General features: G+C 44.1%; 1 long non-coding RNA gene across 1 annotated transcript; it reads right to left on the reverse strand.

Moving 5' to 3' along the window:
• Window positions 1–4,569: 4,569 nt before the first annotated feature.
• Window positions 4,570–16,782, reverse strand: LOC109369938 (uncharacterized). Its single transcript, XR_014886392.1, has 2 exons — window positions 7,273–16,782; window positions 4,570–5,892 (listed from the first exon to the last, which is right to left on the reverse strand). It is a non-coding gene; the product is annotated as an uncharacterized LOC109369938 (long non-coding RNA).
• Window positions 16,783–23,439: the final 6,657 nt, after the last annotated feature.

Genomic DNA, 23,439 nt, shown 5'->3' on the forward strand with positions numbered 1-23,439 from the left:
CTCCACCTTGTTTCTCTGAATCAACCTCATCTGAGCATTTAGTTAATTAAGCAGACACAGCTGGTCTGGCTCACAGTGCCACTGGTGGGTACTTCAAATGGCAGTAATTTCTATAGGGGAAAAAGGGATGCTGAATCTTGCTGAATGCACACCATTTCTGCCAGCCCACCTGATCTCAGCATTACCATCTCTAAGAAGCTTGTGCTAGAGGATCTGGCAAATGGACACTCAATTGTATGCTGCGCTAAAGGACAAACTGTAGTCACTGAAATCCTCCTCAGGGACAAATTCTCACTGCTTCAAGGTCTGTGGCTGCTTTGAAAGTCTTCACCCACAGAGAAGATGCAGTGGTTTCAGCTGGACTGGATTATTGACATGCGAGGGGCACTGCTGTGGTTTGCTCCACATACTTCAAAGCCTGGCAAATGTTTCTCCTTCACCTGCTTTATAGATCCTGGGAAGAATGGGGAGATCTAAGCTGGGATGCATCTATGCTGCGTTAGGAAACCCAGCAGGTGTGCTTTGGTCTGAGATCTGAACGTCTGTTCAAACGCAGTTTGAGCTGAATGCTCTCCTTGCTGTCCACATTGCAGATGGCAAAGGTTACATGTCCAACCCTCTCATCAGAAATGCACAGAGAAACAGTGGAGGCAGAACCTTTGGGTGCCTTAACCATCATGTATCAGGAAATGGAACATAAGGGTGTGTGCTTGGTGTGAAGAGATTCTTTTTTGTCTTTGCCTCATCCCTCTACCTCCAGGCACTCAGTTTTGGATGCAAATGGTGGATCAAAACTATAGACTCCTTAAGGTTGGAAAAGACCTTTAAGATCATCTAGTCCAACAGTCCACCTACCACCATTACTGCATACTAACCATGTCCCTGAGTATATCACAACATGCCTTGAGTATCTCCAGGGACAGTGGCTCCACACCTCCCTGTTCCAATCTCCAAATACCACTCCAGCAACTATCCTTCCCAAAGCAAAGATGGCAACACAGTTAACCACAGTAGAAACAAGCACGTGGGAGTATTGCAGTCTTAGGCACTAGGCTATCCTCCTTAAAACTAATTGCTAACAGAGAAGCAAAGAAGAAGGAAGGTAGCAGCACAGCCAGCCCTGAGTAACTTGGCTTTTCCCATCTCATTTAAATGCTTTCCTATTATTTACTTCCATGTCAAATTTGCTGACTAGCTACAAATGATGCAATCAAGGCTGCTTGCATCTACATCTGTTCTAATAACAGAGGTCGCAGGTCAGTCCCCTGGCGTACCGTGACCTCTGACCACCCATCCATATCTCTGACACCCAAGCTGACGCACTGCGATCGTGCATCTCTGCAGATCCAGCCAAGAGGTGCAGCTCTCCTATCTCTCCCTGGAGTAATGGGAGAAGGCAGAAAGGACAGCAGAAGGAGCTGAGATGGGAGCATACCAAATGGGATTTTCCAAGCTCACAGTCCAGAAGAGGAAAGCCTTTCATTGGAAAGTTCCCAGCCTCCAGAGATGCTATTCACAAAGTCAAGTTCAAATGGCTAACATCCCCATGAAGGAGAGCTAGCATACTGCTTACTGCAATTATTTGCTATTCTTTCTGGATGGCACAGGCCTGGTCACGTGGAAACCCTTTACCTCTGTGGCTGCCTGACTGAACAGCAAAGTAAACTGCACAATCACCCAACCAACAAAGCAGGAAAGAAAATACTTTACAGAATGAATTGGAGAAACTCTGTGGGTATTTTTTTTGTGAATACCCAACAGGCCCCCTGCTGTTCAGCAAACCAAACTGGGGCTGTTGGATGGCATTTGTGCTACTGCAATGACCTGGGCTCCATGTGTGAAAAGGCTGAGTAGTGCTGGATGCATCCCCAGCTGCCTGGTCTGGTTGTGCACGATATGTCTGTTGCTAACACATTTTGGCTAGATGCATTGATGCAGAGACACTGAGCTGCTTGGGTTTGCTGTAAGACAGGGAGGGGAATGCTTGTATAGAGGGTGACTTTGGGAAAGATGCTCAAGTGTTCAGGAGCGCATGGAAAATGAAGGAGGATGGCATACAGTGATGGAGAAGGTGATACAGAATCCCATCCTGCAGCTGGTGTCTGGGCTGTGGAGCTCAAGATGCCAGCAAACAGATTAGTGTAATAGGAAGGGAATTTTATAGAAATATGATTTGATCCAAACAGAGATTTATTTTTGAAGATCTGGAATTCAAAACAAAATGGAACAGCTTTTTCATTACCCATCTATCTCCCAGCAGTGACTCATAGCTCTGCAGCTTGGAACTCTTTCATCAACCCCTGCGAATTAATGTGAACTGACAAAGGTCAGTGGCACACAGACCAGATGGCTTAATGCAGACGGGGAGCAGGAGACCTTAAACCTGAGCAGGGCTTAATCCTCTGACTGTGGAAAGGATGCTTTTGGTATAATAGTAGTAGGGATCCAGACAAGTGCCCTCCAATTCAAAGACTGGTCATATCCAGAGAGCAGGTCAAGCAGTCTCTGGGGTATTAGGGATTGGCCCTATGCTTCCTTAGGATTTTACTGGGTTTAGGGAATATGTTTTTGAGGTGCTCTGGCAAAGGAGTTGGAAAATATATACAAGTAGAAGGTAACCTGTGTTCTTATACTGTCCTACTTCATGCTTATTAAAAAACAGCCCCTGAGCAAACAACACTGCTGAATATACAGTCCTGAGCACTAAGTCAGGCCCTGGTCTAAGGTCAGATCACTACAGGTGTGGAGCTCAATAGGCAGCGAGGGGTTTCACTTGAGAACTGAAGCCCAGGCATAACTTTTGTAGCAACTCAGAACAGCTTCTTCCCTGCCTGGATCCACGCTCATTCTCCAACAGGGCAACAATGGGCACCTTTGATTGCTGCAGCAAGTTTGCTCAGTAAATAGGAGGCTGAGAAACATTGTATTTTTCAGCACAAGTCTCCACCTGAGAATATACACCCTTAGAGTGAATCACATGGAATTATATACTTTGTTTAAAAACAAAAAAAAACCACCAACCAACCAACCGTGATTTGTTCTGAAGGGAAGGGCTGACAACGCTTCACAAAGTTGCAAAGCAAAAGCATTCACCTTACCATAAGAGCACCCATCTTTGCACCTGCTCATGTATTTTACAACCTGGCACCTCTCCTCGCTCCTCCAGTCATCTCCCAGCAGCCTACAGGCCTGGACAATTGCATCAAAGTACAAACTAATGAAGTGAGTGTACACTCATGTCCCTATTAAAATTTACCCAAGGAAGCAAGAAGGTTGTAAGTTTTGAGCAGGAATTCTGATGGAGAAGATTGTGTCTCATTTGGCAAGGATGGAACTAAGTAGGTGTGGTCAGTCCATGAAAAGAGCTTAATTTTAAACAATCATTGTCATCACTACCAACACCAACATCAGGATTTTCTCAGAAGAGAAATCATACAGCTCAGTTGGTGTCAATAAATCCAGCTCCCGAGTTAAAAAAAAAAAAAGAAAAAAAAACAAGAAAAACAAATCTTAAATATTTCAGCACTTTGGAACTGACTCATGCTAAGCTTGAAATTCTGAGGTTTGAAGCAAAAACTCCAGCTATGCTTGAGCTTAATGAAGAAGTACACAGACTGTATCCTTAGGAGCGCAATTGGCTTTTGCTGCCACTGGGTTGGATTTGCAGCTTTGCCCCAAACTTTTATTTCTCTGTTACGAAAAGGAAGTATTCCTCCTGATCTCTCATGTAGGCACCAACTTCCAACAACGTCCTCTCAGAGAATTGCACACCCCAAAGGGAAATGGATGTCTGTCTCTGATAGGCACATCCCACATGTAGGAAACACCTCTTCCCCAGAAACCCAGAAGTTTTCTCCAACAAAAAAGTGACACAGCCAGGAAAACACCCAGCTCTGCCTTAATCACATCCTACTGTTCCCATAGGCTCCCTCATGTCTTGCTAAAGCAAAACTTTCCTTCCCTAAGTCAGAACTTTTGAGGTGAGAGGAAGGGAGATGTAAAAAGAGGGCAGGTTACGCTGGCCCAGATGGGAAAGGGGGAAGCAGGAGTCTGGGCAGGGCACTGAGATAAAACAAGATATAAAATATTGATATGAATAATGATGGGATCTGTAGAACTGGGCACTGGCACCAACTGGCCTGAGAGGTGGTGGTGTCCCATCTCTACAACAGCCCAGGTCAAGCTGGATGGGCTCTGAACACCTGATGGAGCTGTGGGTGTCCCTGAGCATTGCTCAGATTATTCTATGGAAATGCATTCCCTCCTTATTGTTCCCATTCCTTATTGAAGGAGGGAGAAAGAATAAAAGATTGAGGAGAGGAAAAAAGCTTTAGCCTTTGCAACAGGGATACAAAAAATAAAGTGAGAAAGGGAGCTTGCTGGAGAGTATCTCTTTCCTTTGGGCACTGAAGTGTTCTGACATCAAACCTTCTGTCCTCATTAAGAAGCCCCAAGTCTAGCATTGTGACATCTTTATTCACACACCCCAAGTCTTCAAAGCCTTCAGGAGATTTCCTTAGTGGATTTAACATAAAAAAATATCAGCAGATGAAACAGACCAAAAGGCAGCCCAGTGCACTCTTGTTTTAATTAGACCTTGGATGGAGGAAGCAGGGGGGGAAAGAGGGAACAGAACCATTGCAATGAACATTAAGGTGTGAATGCAAACACATGTATGCAATCCTGATCAACAGAACTCAACTTTTCTTCTTTCATAAGCTTTTGGTGTAGCAGAAAGACCCCAGATCTCACAGCAATAGCTACTTTTTTGTTTCCAATCTCAAAACAGTTCCGGATTCACCTCTCCAATAAGAAATACTACAGGTGAAATACATATTTCAGCTGCCTAAACAAAAAGCATGAAGTTTAACTAAAAAGCAGCAAAAAATAAATAGATAAGAGGTAGATGCAACAGAGAAAAACTGAGCATTCACCAGCAGAATCGAGGAAGAACTGCTGCAGTTCTGCTGCTCATTTTTCCTTTTTTTTTTTTGTTAAAATTTTCCTGTGAATTTCCAAGCCATTTGTTTGACTTCTGAGTCACTTCTGCTGCTTGAAATGTGCAGTGTGACCCACTTGAATATGCAGGTGATGCAGCATATTGGATGGTCCCAGTGGGGTGACAGCAGTTCTTCCTACTCTGAATTTGCTTGTAAATTAGGTGAATAACTTTTCTTTTTATTATTTTTGGCAAATATTTGCTACACTTTTTTTTTTTTTTAATTGCCTTTTCTGTTTACCACCCCTTATACCAAAACACATTCACTTGAATGCTTGTGAGAAGCAAAACCACAAAGAACTGCAGTGAAATTAATTTGCAACAGTTTCAAATGAATATTTATGAGCCTTCTCCTCAGCTTCTAGCCAGGCCGAGGACAAAGTTAGCTTCTTCTTGCAGAGAGCAAATATCAAGTAATAATTAAAAATTCAATTAAAGAAAACAGAACTTACACTCTCTTCCTTTTAGGTGCTCTCGGGCCATCTCTGGTGATTTCCAAGGGAACACCAAGCTGCTATCAGGTTTCTGAGTCTTAAAGCTCAAGTTTTATAGGGCAACATTAGCCAATTAAAAGCAACATTGCTTCCAGCCCCCAGGAACAGGTGCACTACTGAGGTTCCATGGATGAGAATCCAGAATCATGAAGGTTAGGCAAGATCACTTGGACCACCACATCCAATCCCAACCCACACCCACCATGCCCATAGCTACAACCCTCAGTGCCACATCTCCACAGTTCTTGAACACCTCCAGGGATGGTGACTCCAGCACCACTCCCTGGGCAGCAGTGCCAGTGCATTACCACTCTGAGAAGTTTTTCCTAATATCCAACCTGAATTCAACATCTCCATAGAGGGTACACAATTTCAGCATACAAGCAACGTAACTGTCATCTGTAAAATATAAGAAACATTTAAATTGTCAACAGCAACAGAAAACAGAAATAAAAGCATTCCCCATTCCTGCCCATGTCAAGACATATACTAATCTAGTCTCAATTAGAGCATTATTAACTAAACCTTACACCTGGCCCTACTCATTTACAGCTATTCCTGTTGACAATTGCACTGATTACTAACTACAGCAATGGACTGGGTTTTTCTCTCCAGCATCCACCACCCTCTTCCAATTTACACTTTGCAACAAGCTCGCATTGGGTAGGAGAGAAAGAAAGATCTATGTAGAAGCCAGAGGAGTGCTAGGAATACCAGCAGCACAGATGAGCTACCACCCTCACAGAGGTAGATCCGCCCAGGGACAGGGCAATAAATCCCCCAGCAGGCTCAAATTCCACTTAATTACAGAACCAGCTGATACCTAATAGAAATGAAGTGGATCCACATGCCTGCTCTCACTTTGTAGCCTGTGGCTGTGAGCCAGTCAGAAAAGTGGGGGTATTGATTTGATTATCTTGTTTGTCCACCTAGACTTGCTAGTTGCATCTGCTTTTCCCAGTTCAAATGAAGTGTTTTCCACTGATTAATTAATTTTAATTTGTTTTCTCTTCAAGTGCAAGATTTGTTTTTTATTGACAAGCAAGCATCCATGTTTGTAAGCACCTACAATTAAGCAGTGCCCCTGCGCTGCTAAAAGCTAACACTCTCCCTGTTTTGCTAGAAGTACTTCATGTATCGACTGAAGCCTCCTCTTTTGCCTACATAGCTTCTAGAAAATACCGCCCTGCATCACACAATTACTAGTCTCCTCATGGATACATGCAGCCTACAAGCTAGGAAGAGCCTGACCTCCCTCCAGCCACACGCCTTCAGATCCATCTCTCCACCACTCCACACCCTCTGCCACCTGAAGGCTGTGCTGTACCCATTGAGCTGCTTTTATAGGCAAGACGAGGAGCACCACCAAGCCCTTTTCCCAGCACCTTGCACCTCGAGCCCCTGGTTGCTGTAGGCATAAGCTGCCATGCTCTATTACACCCAGATGCAGCTGTAGTGAAAGACAGCAGGAAGGGGTTAAAGGGAAAAAAGGCTCTTTTGAGAGTGCTGGAGATTTTACTCCTTTCTGAAAGCCAGACCTTGGGTGTATTTCAATTAGTGCCACAAATGCATTCATTTCAGCCTAGTTCATTAGCAAGTTGTGCTCCACTCAGTCATTAAGAGCAGAGAAATATGAGTAATAAAATGCCAGGCTATCTGTATTTTGCTTAATGCTCCTCAAACACATCAACAAGCCATAAATGCCAACAGGGCAAGAAAGTGCATAGTAGGAAGGGATTTATGCACTCACAAAACCCTCAGCTTCAAATTACACCTCACCAGGGAAACACAGGGCTGCTCCTCCTGCTGCTGGTACCAGTGCCTGCTCCTCTCAGGCTTCCTCTGCAAAATGGAGGTAGGGAGCATCTGCAGAAACACAACATTTTGCTAGGGAGATGGCTTCCATCACGGACTCCCTGGCTGAGAAAAGCTTGAGGAATGAGGCAGAATACAGAGTCTCCCTCCGGTCCCATGACATTGCTGTCTCTGGTTCTTGTTGGGTGCAGCACAGACAGAACACCTGTAACTTCAAAGAGATGCCACTTGTGGTGTGATCTACAGCTCTTTGGGACTAATGGCAAAACAGGTGGTGTTACTGGTGAATAACCAGTGCTCCCCCCATTATCTGGTTTGCACAGATACCTGCAGAGATGCACGTATCCTACCATCTGCTGCCCAATGCCACTGCTACATCCAGGCTCCTTAGACAGCAGAATAGGAAACAGAATCATTAAGGTTGGAAAAGTGCTCCAGATCACCAAGTCCAATCATCTACCTGTAACAGCACAATGAGAAGACGTTACAAAAAGAAGAATGCTCACCTCTCTCTGAAGATCTAGGCTCAGGTTAAAACTCCACAGAGGAGAGATCTCCAACAAAAGGTCCTTCCTCAGTGGCTGCCAGCCCTTAAATGAGGTCTAAGTGGAGTAGAGCCAAGCTCCACCCCTTCTGGTATCACAGGTGAATTACCTTCACCTGCGCTCCCAGGGCTGACTGGGTCGTTCCTCCAGATGCTCAATTAGTGGTTCAGGCTGTGACTCAGCAGTTCCCATACACTATCCATCTCCACCATGCCCATAACCATGTCTCTCAATGCCACATCTCCACAGTTCTTGAACACCTCCAGGGATGGTGACTCCACCACTCCCTGCCAGTGCCTTTTTGCTTTCAGAGAAGAAATTTTTTCCTTATATCCAATGTGAACCTCCCCTGGCACAACAACAGCAGCAGCAGACACCACTGTGTTCCTGGCCGAAGGCACTGTGCTGCCCAAAATTTTTCAGATCCGTGCAAGTGATGAATTAGCTGCTTGCTGGAAGGGAACAGAGCCAGAAATAGCTCTCAGCTGGCCATGGATATCATCAGCTCCCATCACAGTCAGGCAGGGATTGCTGGCCAGGTTTATCTCAGGATTATCACTGTACCTGGGATTTTTAAATTGCGTCCAAACAGATACGTAAGCACATATAAGGTGCTCATCTCAGCTAGATGCCTTGTTGGAGAGATGGAGCATCTACTGCTGGCTGCAGTGCTGCCAGGTCTCAGATGATGTCTCATGGAGTGGAGCCCCAGCCCTGGCTTGATCCCCCCCCAGCAAAAGGCTAATTTTGGTGGTGGGGGAGATGGGCCAGCAAAAGGGAAAGATAGAAGATGAGGTTGAACAGCAGGGTGCATGAAAAGACAGTAAGATTAATGGCAGGGACACAAGCAAAAACAAAAGTTAGAATGGAAATGTTAATCATTTAAAAGAGGGTCTCAGTGGAATTACTTCCTTTATTGCTCAGAATAAAAAATAGAAGGGGAAAAGAAGGAGGAGAAATCCCAGGAAGAATAATTTAGTGCTTTGTGTAATGAGCTGCCTTTTTTTCGGTGGTTCAGTCTGGTGTCTTATCACTTACCCTGTGATTGACTGAGTCTTCTTTTTGCCTGCTCCTGCTAAATGGTGATTTGCCATCTGGTAGTCATAATTTCTTTTCTTTTCTTTCTTTCTTTCTTTCTTTTTTTTTCCCCTATATTCTTTTGTAATTAGAAAATAAATTACTTTTTTTTTTTTTACTGAAAAAAGAAACATGTCTAGCATATTACTTACAGATGATGGCTGGTGTGCACAAGTCAGCCAGGTAGATGAAAGGGGATCCCTGGCTTCAGCACTTAGAAGGGTGGGTGCTGGGGAAAGCTCTGGGTCAGGCACACAGCAGACAATGAGTTTATTGAGATGTGTCAGTCTGTAGCCGAACAATGGCAAAGATGGAGGGCTGATGGAGCATGATAGGAATGTCTGTCTGTGCATGTAGGATATTGGCTGGAAACAAGTGGTTTGTGTATAAGGGCTATGAAGTCTACTAGCTTGCACTGAGCTTGGGATGGTGTACTGTGTTCAGTTTTGGGCCCCTCCCTACAAGGAAGAAATTGTGGCCTTAGAGCATGTCCAGAGAATGGCAACAGAGCTGTGAAGGATATGGAGCAGAAATCTTATGTGGAGTGGCTGAGAGAACTGGAATGATTCTGTCTGGGGAAGAGGAGGCTCAGGAGAGACCTTATCGCTCTCTTAGCTCCCTGTAAGGAGGTGGTGATGAGGTGGGAGGTTGGCCTCTTCTCCAAAGTGACAGTGACAGGATGAGAGGTAATGTGCTCAAGTTGCGCCAGGGGAGGTTTAGGTTGAATATAAGGAAAAAACAAATCCTCAGAAGGAGTGATGATACATTACAAAAGGCTGCCCAGGGAGGTCATAGAGTCACCATCCTTGAAGGTGTTTAAGAACCGTGGAATGTTGAGAGCCATGGTTGGTGGGCATGGTGGGGATGGGTTGATGGCTTCCAAATTTTACGATTCTATGATTCCGTGTTTGTTGTCTGGCCCTCCAGGAGGTTGATGTCCCCATGCTGCTCAACAGCAAGAAATACTCAGCTCCACAGAGGACCTATACTGGACTTCAGCTCTGCTATGTTTCTATCTCTACCAGCTATGGAGGGAGACTTGAATTTGCTGGATACTGAGTAGCCTACTCAAAACATGCCAAGGCTGATCTTGCTAATGCCCAATTTCAGCCCCACTTCTCTTCTGCTGGTTGCTGGCCCAATCTCTGCAGCCTATGTTTTTGCCTGGGCTGCCATGCTCTCATTATACCTTTGTACAGCACCAGTCCTCTCCACGCTCATTTCAGCTGCCTCCTTAAGGTGCTCCAATAATTCAAGTGATAAATAATAACAATAATAATGCAGAAGTCGTTTGAATTGAGCTTGATTGCTCCGTGGCTGAATTTGGTCTTGATTGACTGAAAGCAGCGCATGCCCCTTGCTTGTTATCTTGAGAGCCTCATTTACTCAGCGCGTTGTTGCTTCTCATAGCCTCAAACTGATCTGGCCTCGAGGCTGCTGCCAAAATGCAACCTGTTGTTCCCAGAAAGACCCCACTCTGCAGCATGATGTGAATTTACACATGTAATGGAGGTAGAAAATAACAGAAAATATCCCACTTCAGTATGGTGCCGAAAGAGCTGCATGTTCCCCTGTTCTCTGGGCAGACTTACTGCTTTTGAGGGGGAAGATGCTCGGTGGAGGCCTTGGGGAAGGATTGATTGTTGCTGGTTAAACTGATTGCACCATACATTTCCAAATATTTGAAATGGGCACTGCCTATAACACTTGTTTGATGCAAAGACAGACAAGCAGCCTCTAAATGAGCAAAAGATCTAGTGAATACCCCTCGAGCTGCTGGACATCAGCCTCTCCCCAACTCTGCTCCTGTGCACTTGTGAGTGCTCCTACTGTTGGTCCACGCTGTGCTTCCAAGGAAGATGCCTATCTCAGCTATGAGTGAGGGCATTTGGTGGCACCTTAGAATCATAGAATCGTTAAGGTTGGAAAGGTCCACTAAGCTCATCCAGTCTAGCCATCCACCCATCACCACCATGGCCACCAAAGCTTCTTTTGAGCCCAAGGAAGGAAAGGAGCAAATGATCTGTGAGAGGCAGAGGCTATGTTTCTCCTGGCTTAATGTGGATGAATGAAGAACAAGGAGGGAAAGAAAACAACTCATTTTCACTCCTTCTCTAAGCAGCAGCCACAGTAGTGCTATAGCCAGGAGCATCCGAGAGAGGCAGAAGGAATTCGAGTAACAAGAAAATGCTGCTGTACAGATCTAATTATAGCAATCGCACCTGTTAGAGAAAACAATAAGCAGCAAAATGAATAAACCTTCCTGGGACTCATTTTGTCAATGAACCGTGACCACGTGGAAACTCCACAGAGAAAATCTACAAGGAAGGCTTCGTTGTACTCAGACCTTTTCAGGCTCCCGTCCTATAATCAGCAAAGTAACCAAAATAAATGATGTGTTTAGCCTTGGTTGTACGTGGCTGTATGAAAATGCAAATGGTCTGTTAACAGGATGTCTTCTCAATTTTGGTATTATCTCCCTGCTAGGCATGTATATGTAGCTGCAAACTTCTGCTACTTAAGAGACAGCTGTGCACGAGTCTTCAAAACCAAGCAAAACATGTCATTTGTCCTAGGGATGGATTGAAGCAGGGGTAGCCTGTAATTCTCCCCAAAGTGAGACTCCTCCCCGTGTCTTGAATCTGCCACCAAATCATTCTATACCATGCAACATGGGAAATAAGTGCTCCTGCTCTACTGCCTTTACACCACCCATGGTCCTGTAGACCTCAAGACATCCTGCCTTCGGGATGGGCGTTCTGATCCATGGGATTCCACCTCATCTATCCTTCTACTATAGCTATTTCCTGCTGTTGGCTGTCTTTGCTTCAGCTCCCCTGTACCTTTCTGAGCTCCCAATTATAGTTCTTCTGCACCGCAGAAGCACATCTAACACCAGGCTTTTCATGCTTCTGTGGTTAGAGCAGACAAAGAGGATTAGTCTTGTTAAAGAGTTAATGCTGTGGGTTTTTTTTTTTCTTTTCTTCTATTTTTTTTCTCATATGCAGCTCCCTTCATATCATTAGCAGTGTCTTGTGGATGGGAAAATTGAAGCATGAGGAGATGAAATGAATTTGCTTATTGGATGATTATTCCTTTACTGGATTTGCCTCACATCTCACAGCCCACGTCCTGGGCCAAAGCCCTTTTATACAACATACTGCCCAGATAGAGGCAAAGCCAAAGAAACAAGGAACCCTATGATACTTAATCTCGTTTTGTTTTTCTTTTTCCAAGACCACTAGCATGTACAAAAGCACAAAGAAACATCCCAAGCTTTGCAACAAGTCTGACTGACAGCCCTAGAGGCTGCAGTCCCTGGGGCACTCACTGAATGCACTGAACAATGACAACTCCAAAATATTGACCCAACAGCATCTCGGTCGTGACTTGGGAAGGGAAAGATGAATGCACTGTTTGATGACTGTCACCATTGAAAATCATGCTGTGTTGGTGACAGCTGGAACAAGAGAGCTTGTAAGAGTCACTTGGTGATTCAAGCTTTGAGTTCCAGCTCCCAGGAGCTGCCATTAAATCACTGCTTGAGATAATGGTTTTCCACCACTTCCCAACCAAGTCTGACCTAGTAAGTAAAGGGCCCCGTAACTAATTAGTAATAACTGAAACCAAATCTAAAGGAAACTGGACAAATAATTCATAATGAATAATTTATTGGATGAATTTTGCCTCTTTTAATGTTTGTGAATTTTTTATGCTTGCGGTGTTGATTTCTCCAGCTAATTGGTTGTTTGAAATTCTTTGCTGATGCAAATACTCCTTGGTCTGCTCTTTTCTTCAGCAGAACTTCATTAATAGTATTGCCAATTCAAAGGAGGCTGACTAGTTTTAATTGGTCACAGAGGCCACATGGCATAAATAGATTACGTGGAATAAATATAGAGTGTTTTTTTTTTAAATTCAGTATTTGAAAGTATCTTTTCAAAATGTTCTTTACATTCAAATAGGATGTTTCTGTAAGCGTTATTTCTAGCAAATGTTCCCATTGGCTATTCCTGCAAAAGAAACTCAGATTCCTGAAGTTGATCAAGAGATATTGAAATAGAAAGAATGGGCAAAAGATGTTCAAATACAAATGCAACAGGCAACCCAAATCACAGAGGCAAAAGCCCCCTCCTCACCATTTATGTGTCACACTTTGGGTAATCAAAGATATGAAATAAATTGTTTTTGTGGGGCAATGTATGTATTTGTGTATAAAAAATGTTTATCTCTTTCTCTGTTCTTGCTAGCACTACATCAGAACCTGTGGTTTTGGAAAACACAGGGTCTGATGTGTGGTCCAGCCAATATAATATTGCTTTATGGCCCAAGCATTTCAAAAAAGCTGTCCTAGAGAAGAGATGAACTCAAGGCCTCTTCCAGTAGCAAGGGCATGAAACTTTACACTTCCTATATCTCAGCATCTGTAATGCACTGCAAGCAGCAAGGAGGTCCAGACATGGAGGATGGAAAGTGAAAACAAGCCACCCAACTTGATAATGAAAAGCAGGCACTTGGCCTTGGTGTGGAGCATCTCAGATAAGTAGTTTAATTGCCAAGCTCTGATGCTGGAGGGAGGGAAATCTAAGCTAAATTAAAAGATTAAAAAGATATTTTTTCATCAAGTGGCAAAATGGAAGATGTGGACGAGTCTGCTCAGGAGAAAATGAGCAGAAAGGAACTGTGAATGTTGTGAAAATATATCCATTAGACCTGCCTTATCGAAACGTGCTTTTGCCAAGCATCCAGCCCTGCATCGCCATGGCAACATGGCCTCATCAACAGAGAAGAAAGTGTTTTTGTCAGGATGGGCCCAAACACGTAAAAGCCATTTCGATTTGGGGGCAACACGATCTTCTTCAATCAATACAGCACACATAATAATGACTCCTGCCACTTTTTTCATAAATCTCCACTTTCTGCTTTCATTTCCTGTGGTTTGACATCACTGTGAACTGGAACCAGGTTTAAATTTCCTACAATTTTCAGTCCCCTCTGCCCTCATCTACAACACACCATGCCTCATGCAGCAGCTTTCTCCTTTGCACAGCACTCGACATGCAATGTGCTTCCAGGTGGAATTAGCCTGGCCTGAACTGTGAGATGGGCTTTTGGAAATCCCCAGTGGCATCACTACAGATGTGAAGTCTGAAATGGTGGTCATGGCTAAGATGTGGACTGGCCAAACATGGGATGGTGTATCCTTCTCTCAAGGAGTTAACTGTACAAACGACCCCAAAATCTTAACTCCCAAAGAAACTGTAGTGTCCTTTTTAGGACATGGGTGTTCTCCTTTTTTTCCTGCATTTCCATTTAGAAAACTCATGCCTCTTGACTGCCAGTTGGCAACGATGCTTTGATCTTTCCAAAAAAACCAGCTCAGCAGTTCCACTACAGAAACCACCACGTGGCCAAAGGGATTTCTGTGTGCATGTGAGAGTCTGCGCATGTCTGTGCTGGGGAGAGATGGAATATATAGGAGATTTAAAAGCCTATCTCTATTTTTCATTTAAATTAGTGGGTATTAGGCATATAATCCAACATATTACTTTTAAAATCTCAGCAGTAGCCTGCTGAATGCTTTGCTGTAAAGAAATGTAAAGTATATTTTTTTGTAATAACTGCAATCTAGCTAGATTTAAAGCAATGCCATCTTTGTTGTTCCATGTTCTATTTTGCCATTTGTTGAGAGATTTTGAAAGTATTTAATCTCCAAAGCACCATTGAGAAGTGCGATTTGGTGCACAGAGGCAAAAGAATTCCACATTTGTGTTTTTCTGTGAATGCAGGCAGAGGAAAGCTACTTCTCCAGACAGACTATTGCTTCTTTGGAACGTAGATGAGGGTCAGCAATTTGGATCCCGTTTGTTCCCTTGAGGCCTTTGGGTTGAGAATGGGAGAAGATGGCATTTGGACACTGGTGCATTTGATTCCCAGATGAGTTTTGCAGCCTTTTAAACATACTGTGCATGTTAATGTTGCACCATTCAACTTTGGTCAGAGCCTGGAGGAAGATAGGGAGGAGGGCTTAAATGATACTAATGCTAATAAATTAATGACTTGAATTTTGAAAGAGGCTTTTGTTGAGAAGCCACACAGTGTTTGCAAATGAATTTACAAATCCTGCACTTGAGTCATACCCAACAAGACAGGATACTTCTCTACAAGGGGCTTGTCATCACTGTAAGTGTACACAATCTCTATCAGTGTATAACACAGCGAGACCTTGAATGAACTATTGTTGCTTCATCTAGCTGGCACAGAGCAGAAATCCCTTAGAAATGAATGATGATACCACGCTGCAGGCAATGATACAGAGGATGGGATGTTAATAAGGCTCTGCATATTCTCATTTACCTGTTTGTACACCAAACCTTCTCCTGGATTGTCTGTCTAATCGATCCTCATGGGTGCTTTAATTTAAGCTGAGTGGTGGTGTCACATGGAAGATATCAGAGCCGGGAGAGTGCTTGGCAAGTTGTGTTCCAAGCAAGAAGACATTCAAAAAATGCAAAGATGGCTTGCTATTTTGGTGCCATCATTACTTACCAGAAATGTTCAACATTTCATAATCTGGATGACCTTCATTATTGTTGTCTGCAGAAATTGGTAAGAGGCCTGGGCAGTATTCAAGCAAAAGCACAGCCCTCCTGAGAAGCCATTGTGGATACGCACACATCTTTCCAACCACTGACAAAACAATCTAGGAAATGGACTGGAAATCTTGAGCTGATGGTATTTCTACAGTGGATTTTTCAGGATTTCTTAGGACTGACTGTCTTGCAATGTAAAGCTGCTCCTGCTCATCTGTAATATCTAACCAATGGTGATACCAGGCAAAAAAAAACATCACTTTTCCTCTTACCATCTCTTTGAATAGGAAAGGTGAGGATGGAGGCAGATTGCTTTTCCCACAGTTTATTTTCTACTCTTTTATCTTCTGGAGCAACATTTTCAGTGTCCTTGAGTATGCCTGGGGGTTGAATGTGGGGATACTTGTATTTAGTCTATTGAGAGTTCTTATTACAATAACACACAAGGAGAAGGAAAATGAGGATGAAAACATTAAATCATGTTGCCTAGTTTAACTGACTTCATTCAGCCTGGCTTTAGGATCTTTTTGAGACTGGAGAGGCTGAATGAGACCAGGACTATCACATTGCTACAGTTCAGTTTTGGTTCCTCAATCAAATCAAACTCTTAAGATTTGGTTTGGTACATCGATCAGTTGCCTTGCTGAGCGGAGCTCAATGTATATGCTGCTCCCCATCTCTAACTTTTTCACATGCTCTGGACAGGGTTAGCCCCATTCCACTGAGGGATGGGACTGGATTTTGACAATCAAAATATTTTCTCACTGTGTGTTGATTGCTCAGCTCTCTCAGATAAAGAGACATACTGTCCTCTAAAGAAGGATGATCGTATTTATCTTTTGAGTTGGAAGTCAGTAGAACACAGAGACTCTGATGCAAGCATGGTGTGGTGACTCTTGCACCATTGCTTGCAACGAGCAGAGATGATTGTGTCCTTAGAGGCAGAAATCTCAGGAGAATTTGAGAAGGTAAATGTCTTAAAGGTCTTAGATTAAAACAAACAAACAAACAAACAACAACAACAACAACAACAAAACAGAACTGGGCACACGAGAATCATTAACCTCTCAATACTTTGAGTTGCTCCAAGATTCCATGACTATAGAACAGGTAACACCTCCCATGTTTGACCATGTCCTGAGTTTCCCCCTAAAAGAGTAAGCCCTGTGTTACGTTATTCCTAAGCAAACTTTTACCTCAACGTTAACCTTCATCCTAGCAGTGCCTCCATCTCCAAAATGAGATCTGCTCTGGAGTAGTAGTGTGGTGTTGTTTTTCTTTTTTCTTTTTGTAAATGAGAATTAATTAATGCCTAAAAAGTGCTTTGGGATCCCAGAATGAATGGAGAAAAACAAATGCAAAGTATTGTTTTATTATCACCCCCATAGACTAGAATGAAGGCACCTTGCCTCTCACATAATTACTTCCCTGCAGCTGCAGCCTCTTAAGAAGTAAATATATTCCGCATCTCCACATCTAGGTACGGAGAAAGACCCAGGCCTTCCCACCCATCACATCTCCCATCCCCCTCCCACCCTTCCCTTTCCTTGCTCTCTGTTGCATTAGTAGCAGAGATGGCATTAAAGTAACTTTATCTCTTTGGTGCACACATACACAAACTCAATGGCGGGTGGTGTTATGAGGCTTATTGCCGAGTGCGTAATGACTGCTTCTTTTTTGGATGAATGAATTCAGTGGGTGACAGGTATGTAATTCATGGCTTTGTAAAAAGCTTTGAGAGGAAGTGTATGAAATGTACTATATAAATGTCAATACACTGCACACTTTAAAGGCTGTGGGTTGAGTCATAGGGAGGGTAGATTTAAGGGGGGGATCATAAATAGCAGAAGAACAGCTGGTTTCTCTGGGTAATGATGACTGAAGATCTGAGCTGTGGCTGCTTAAACATACCCACTCTGCCGAGGTACTTACGTGGTCCTCTCTGACAGAGTGTCTGAGCACCTCATGGCCTGTGTCGCATTTATCTCCAAGCAGGGAGAAGAAATCTCAGCTTTGCAGTAGGAGAGTGGGTGCCCCTGGTCTGTGTGGGAAGGAAAGCTCAAGGACAGAGAGGCCCCGTTCCCCTAGGCATCCCAAGCCTTTCACCCCCACACATTGGAGGGATCCTGCATCCCACACTGGCATAACCAACCCCATGTGGTCCCCCTCTCCCCAGAACAATGAGGCTGAGCTCTTATGCAGAAAGAGCCCAGTCCTCAAGAGATGGGGACAGTGGCCTCTGTCATGGGGACAGCAAGTGGGGATTGGCCTCCATACATCAAGCCGTGCTCATTTTTCTGCAGGTGCAATGGGCACCTTGGAACATAAGGGCTGACCGGGCAGCCTTTGGTGAACATGAAGGGTTTCCTTCAGGTGCAAAGGTCTAAGAAAAGGTTCATGCTGCTGAGGCTGTGAGCTTTCTACAGCAGCCCGCTCTGCCATTAATTGTTTCCTGGTTGTGTTTTTGTTATGTATATGGAGCTAGATGTAAGGGAATTAGTTACAAGGGCCTTTAGGGCTCTTGGTTCCCATGCCTGGCATGGAAAACCCCAGCCCTAATATTTAACACCACTAATATCTTTGCAAGGCTAGTACTTGCAAAGCATTTTTTTAAGAAGACACATGGTGAACAAGCAGAGTTTTATGCAGAAAGAGGATTGAAGTATATAAGAAAGATACAAGGAAAGGTAACAAGTTACCATACATCAACCAATTCTGCATAAAAATACAAAGTATTTCACATTAGCATATACCTTTTATTACCTCTCTCCCTGCAGGCTAATTACATCGGAACTGTGGGATAGCACATAAAGAGAGACTGCCTTTCTCTATATGCTGTGTGAGTAAAGCCATGCAAAACCCCCAGCTTTGCTCAACAAGGTGTGCTTGTCCAGTTCAGTCCAGTCTGGGAGACGTTCCCTCATCATGCTGATTTAATGGGTTAATCTCCACCTCTGCACTGTCGCTTGTGTCCTTCCCAAGCCGCTGGGTTATTGTGTCCCTATGGCTTCCTGCAGGGCCATTGTGATCTGCTGCAATTCAACCTGGAGAAACAGTGCCCTGGCTTTTGGGAATAGCTCCACTGGCAGCAAAGTGGAAGAGGAAGAGAGACTTATTTATATTCTCAAGAAAGTGGGTGTGTTAAATGTTGTGACTTTTTAAAGGCTCACTGCAACTGTGGTGATAAAGAACGTATAGTCATAGAAACTAACTAAACAGAAGTCTCTAAAGCCCAGACAGAAGAGTGAAAGCTCAGGACTGCTTATTGGCAAGTGCTTCTCCTTTCTTGCAATGCAAAAGGTGAAAAACTCAACTTATTCTACTGAAAACTCTGTTTTTCTTGCAAGACAGATTGCCTCAGGTTGTATGAGAGGCAGCAGGGTGCAATCCCAAACCTGTGTTGTGTACGTACTGTGCTGCATGGGATTTGCTGCTCAAACAGCTTGAACAGCCAGTGCATGAGCTCTGTGTTCACCCTGAGGATATCTCCTAGCCACCAATAGCTCAAGGAGGAGGACAGAGCCACTGATATAGCCATGGCCCTGAGAACATGCAGGCAAGGTGAATTCCATCATACTGCACTGGGGTGCTGGGGTGCTGGAGCTCAGGGAGCACACTGGGAACAGCTGCCAGCAGTTGGGTTAAAGGCAGCATGTATGTACCACCTCCCATGGTCCTTACCCAGGCAGACTGAGCAGCTTATTACTGCTATCCATCTCTGTCATTAGCCCAAATGACAGAGGTCAGTGTGTTGGATCGAAAGGCTTTCAGCATGCCAGTGACCCAAGACTGGGAGGGGGAGGCAAAATGGTGTTAAATGATGGAATTTCTGGGGTTTACTATTTTTTTATTTTTATTTTTTAATGATGGAACTGCTATGTTTACAACTATTTTAGAAGCACTGTTAGCACAGCAGGAGTTGCTCCTCATGCCCAGAGGTGTCTGTGCACTGCAGCCACCTCCAACACTGTGCCCACCGAGAGCACTGCATTGCCTGACCTCTTCTACAAGGAGCACCATCCCAGTTTGTTTCCTCTTGTGCTCAGTTTGTGGCCCAGTGCCTTATTTACTGCTCTCTCACACCTATGCTTAATATCAGTTATAAATTTCCTCATGTGCTTTTTCCCTACGTTGCTCCTCACCTTGGTGTCCGAATGCCTCTCAGAGATTAAATTATTCCCCTACATTTGTGTGCATCTTTAGTGAGGCTTCAGGGAGAGCCTCCAGCACAGGATCCATCTAGGGAGGAGCTGAGCACCATTTTCTTCCCCTGCTCTTGAGATGCTGAGTAATGCAGAGAATCAGATTTTGAGAGGCATTGTGTTTACTGCTTTCCCTGTGTTCAGCTTCCTTCTTGGTTATGAATGAATATATAATTTGAGGGGAACAAATGAGTGCAATCTTGTTCCACGGATCTTTATTCTTCCCTAATCTTTGTGAATCTTCATTCTGCTCTGCTTTCTTACCTTTTTTTTTTTCTTTAATACAGATTTCTTTCTCTTCCTCCTGTCTTCTTTTTTCTACTTTTTTTTTTTTTTTGTCTTTATCTTTCTTTTCTTCTACTGCCCTCCCAGCTTTTCATTACTGTCATCTTTTTTCCCAGCCACTGAACCCTTGATGTTGTTCTAATTGACAGACAGGGTTTAAAAGCACATACGAAAGCGCCTGTCTTTTTAAATAGACTCCTGTCTCATCAAAAGATGTACAGCAACATTCCATTAGAGCACATCATTTGAAAATAGATTGGGCTTTTAGCAACCGCACTTATATTTTTATCGTTAGGCTGTTCTTCTGGGATCTTCCCTCCTCCTTGCTCCTGTTTTGGGGAGGGTATGGAGGAAAAGATACCTTAAAGAGAGATTAATGACTGTTTTGTTGTGTTTGGGTTTTCTGCAGTTCTCATGTGCTTGTTCAGTCTGCTCACTTCTCACAGCCACGGTTTTGGAGAAAGATTTGGAGTGAAAATGAGGACAGAAAATACATATATGCCGACAGGAGTCAGGACAGGGCAGAAAGGCAGCAAGGTTGCAGCTCCTGTTGCACCGCATTGTCGGTGTTTAATGAAAGGAGATCCAGCCTTGACTTTCCCTACATAATTTGTATAAGGAACATTTAGCTTGGCACCAAAGCAGACCAAAAAGACAGGAGATGGATTTTCCCCAAGCATGTTCAGGTGAGCCTCTAAAGCACCTCTCTTCTCCTTCCTGCCCACATCTCTACCAGCAATTTTAGGATTAGGGTTAGGGTCAGTCTTCCATATATTTCTGTCCTCTATATGCAGCTGCCCGTTGTGATGGAGCAAGCTGAAGTGAATATGAGAGCTCAACAGGACAATGTGGCCTTTCTTTATTTCTCCAACCTGCAAGTACTGCTGTTATAAGATGGAACACTGACAATGAGAGTCTTAACTTGTTTCTGGCACTTGGTGCAAGGGATGCTGAACACTGAAATTCTAGGTTGTTTGGGTCAAAGTAATCAGAAGATGTTTTGCTGTTGCGAGGCCAGTTTCCAAATGGGCCAGGCAAATGCCCCACAAGATGGGACAGAAACACAGTGGGCGTCTCTCTCTAGAAGAAGTGCCTTTGTAGCAAATATCTTGAAGGTCCATTCTCTGAAAACCCCACTGAGGGAAAGATAATGGCCAATTCTCTCTTGCGGCTCAGATGGATACATGAGATATTTATTTACTCTTCCTTTCATGTGCCAAATATCTGCCCTCATACACTGTCCTTCCAGCCAGAAGCCAACCTGCTCGCAGCTCCTCCATATTTCACTCAGGTCTCTCAATGGAAAACATCACTCACCTTAAGGGCTGCGCTGTCTTCTCCTTCCTAAGCTTAGGGAAGCAAATACATTCCTGTTCTAAACTCGGCATTGATGAGTAGTTGGGACTGAATCATCCCCAATCTCCCCTCCTTGATTTATCGTCTCTTGCTATGCTACTATTAAGTCTAAGAGAGAAACAACAGGTACACTTTCCAGCCCTCTCAACGCAAGAGCTCAATGCTCCTCTTTTGTTTTCCATGTTCCAGTTTCATGTATAATAGCGATAATATCTGTCGCTTTGTTGGATCCTCACAATAAATAGCTTCTCAGATTGATTAAAACCTCTCTGCTCAGCTTGGGCTGTGCATTGATTTTAGCTGCTGCTATTTGCTTTGTGTATGGCACATCACAGAAATCAGAGATGGAAAAAACCTATTAGGGATCAACTTGTTTCCCACCTCACCTTGGTTCCCTGGGGGCTGGCAGGAGATTGTTCATTACAAAGTATTTACGGTAACTTTTCCCAATCCCTTCTTAATTGGTTCTGGTACCATACAAGACCCACTATGCCTAATTGTAACACTGGCATTAGCAACCAGTCCCTGGTTCCTGGCCTGTTGCTCCTCTCCTCTTAGCACAGAATGTCTCTCTGAAGCACTCTAATTAAAGTTGCTTCCTTGGGGTTCTCTCCTCCCAAAGGAAGATGCAAACAAGGCTGGCTTTGAAGTGAATGGGTGTTTCTCTCACACTCAGGAAGGATGCCTGGGTTCACATGTAGAGCATCCCCACCCTCCCTTTCCTTTCACACTAACCTTTGGAGGACCAGTTTTCCTGCAGAGGTGAATGAGCGGTTTCAGAAGGATTCTCTTGTTGGTGATAGGACTGTTGACACCAGTCCATCCTCTGAGCCTTGATTTCTCTTGAGCAGCTCCTCACTGGAGCTGTCTGATTGCAGATATTTCCATTACCCTAATTCTCAGAAGCTCAAACCTTTCTTTTAAGGCACTGGCTTGAAGGTTGTTCTTCTACTGTCTGTCTTCCAGCTGACTCTCAGCCACTTGACGAACCTCTCGGAGGAGTCAAAAGGAAAACAGAGACTAAAGAGAAAATAGGCACTGGCTGTGTCCACATTGGGGTGGAACACTGAGATCCTGCAATGGGACCTATATCTTTGGCTGTCCACTCTGGGGACATACTAGAGGAAATGATGGCCCTCTGCTGCCTCGAACTCAGGTTCCTTCTTCAGATCTGGCTCAGGATGTGGATTCAGGAGGTGGCATGGGCCCTGGAGACTGGGGCCATGGAGAAAGGAAATAATTTCAGTGGAGTAACTGATTTGTACGTGGAGCAGCAATTCCCCAGAGAGGCGAGGAGCTGTGGCTGAAGAGATAGCAGGCAAGCATTCTCCCAGGGCTATTTATTCATCTTATTTCCAGATTAATACTCAGACATTCATGCTTGCTATGCTTGCTGCCTTTCTAAGTTGGCTCTGTTAAAACTGGCGTTTCTGTGTGTTGAAATAGGAAAGGGGGGAGAACAGGGGAGGAGGACAGTCGTATTTCCAGGCTTGTTTGGTGAGCTTTGTGTTTCACCTGACACCACTGCCCTTCTGCCACAAAGCTGCTCACCAAAATCCTGCTGTGCTGAGCTGCTCAAAGCCTTAAGCAGCATAACCAATTCCTTCAAAAAACTACACTGTAAGACCTGCTTCGACAAAGGTGGTCGATCTGAATGGACGGATGAATGTACACCAGCAGAATGAATCTGTCAGGGACAGCTTCTGAACAAGGTCCGACCATTTTGGCAGTCTCTCTCCAGGTGACCAGAAGGGAATGTTTGGTGCCTTTCCTTCCTTGTGTGAGTGAGCTGCACATGAAAGCAGAGTAGGTGCAGGAGGAATGTGGGTTTGGTAGAGACTTTGGCAGTATTGCTCTTCTATACCAACATGAGAGTAAAACTTTATCTCACTGTGCTTAGGTTAACATGTGTGAAACCACTGTGTTCAGGTGTGCCCTGTTATCTCTTAAAATGTTTGAAGAATGCAGTAAAATTCCCTCTAGCCTTTCTTTCAGGCCATGTCTGCATGGCTTATTTAGGTCTCATGCTCTTGGCTGGTAGCCTGTTTACCAATGGTAGTTTCAAAAAATAAC

Source organism: Meleagris gallopavo, chromosome 14, assembly GCF_905368555.1.
Source record: "Meleagris gallopavo chromosome 14, MGAL_WU_HG_1.1, whole genome shotgun sequence".
Taxonomy (NCBI): Eukaryota; Metazoa; Chordata; class Aves; order Galliformes; family Phasianidae; genus Meleagris; species Meleagris gallopavo.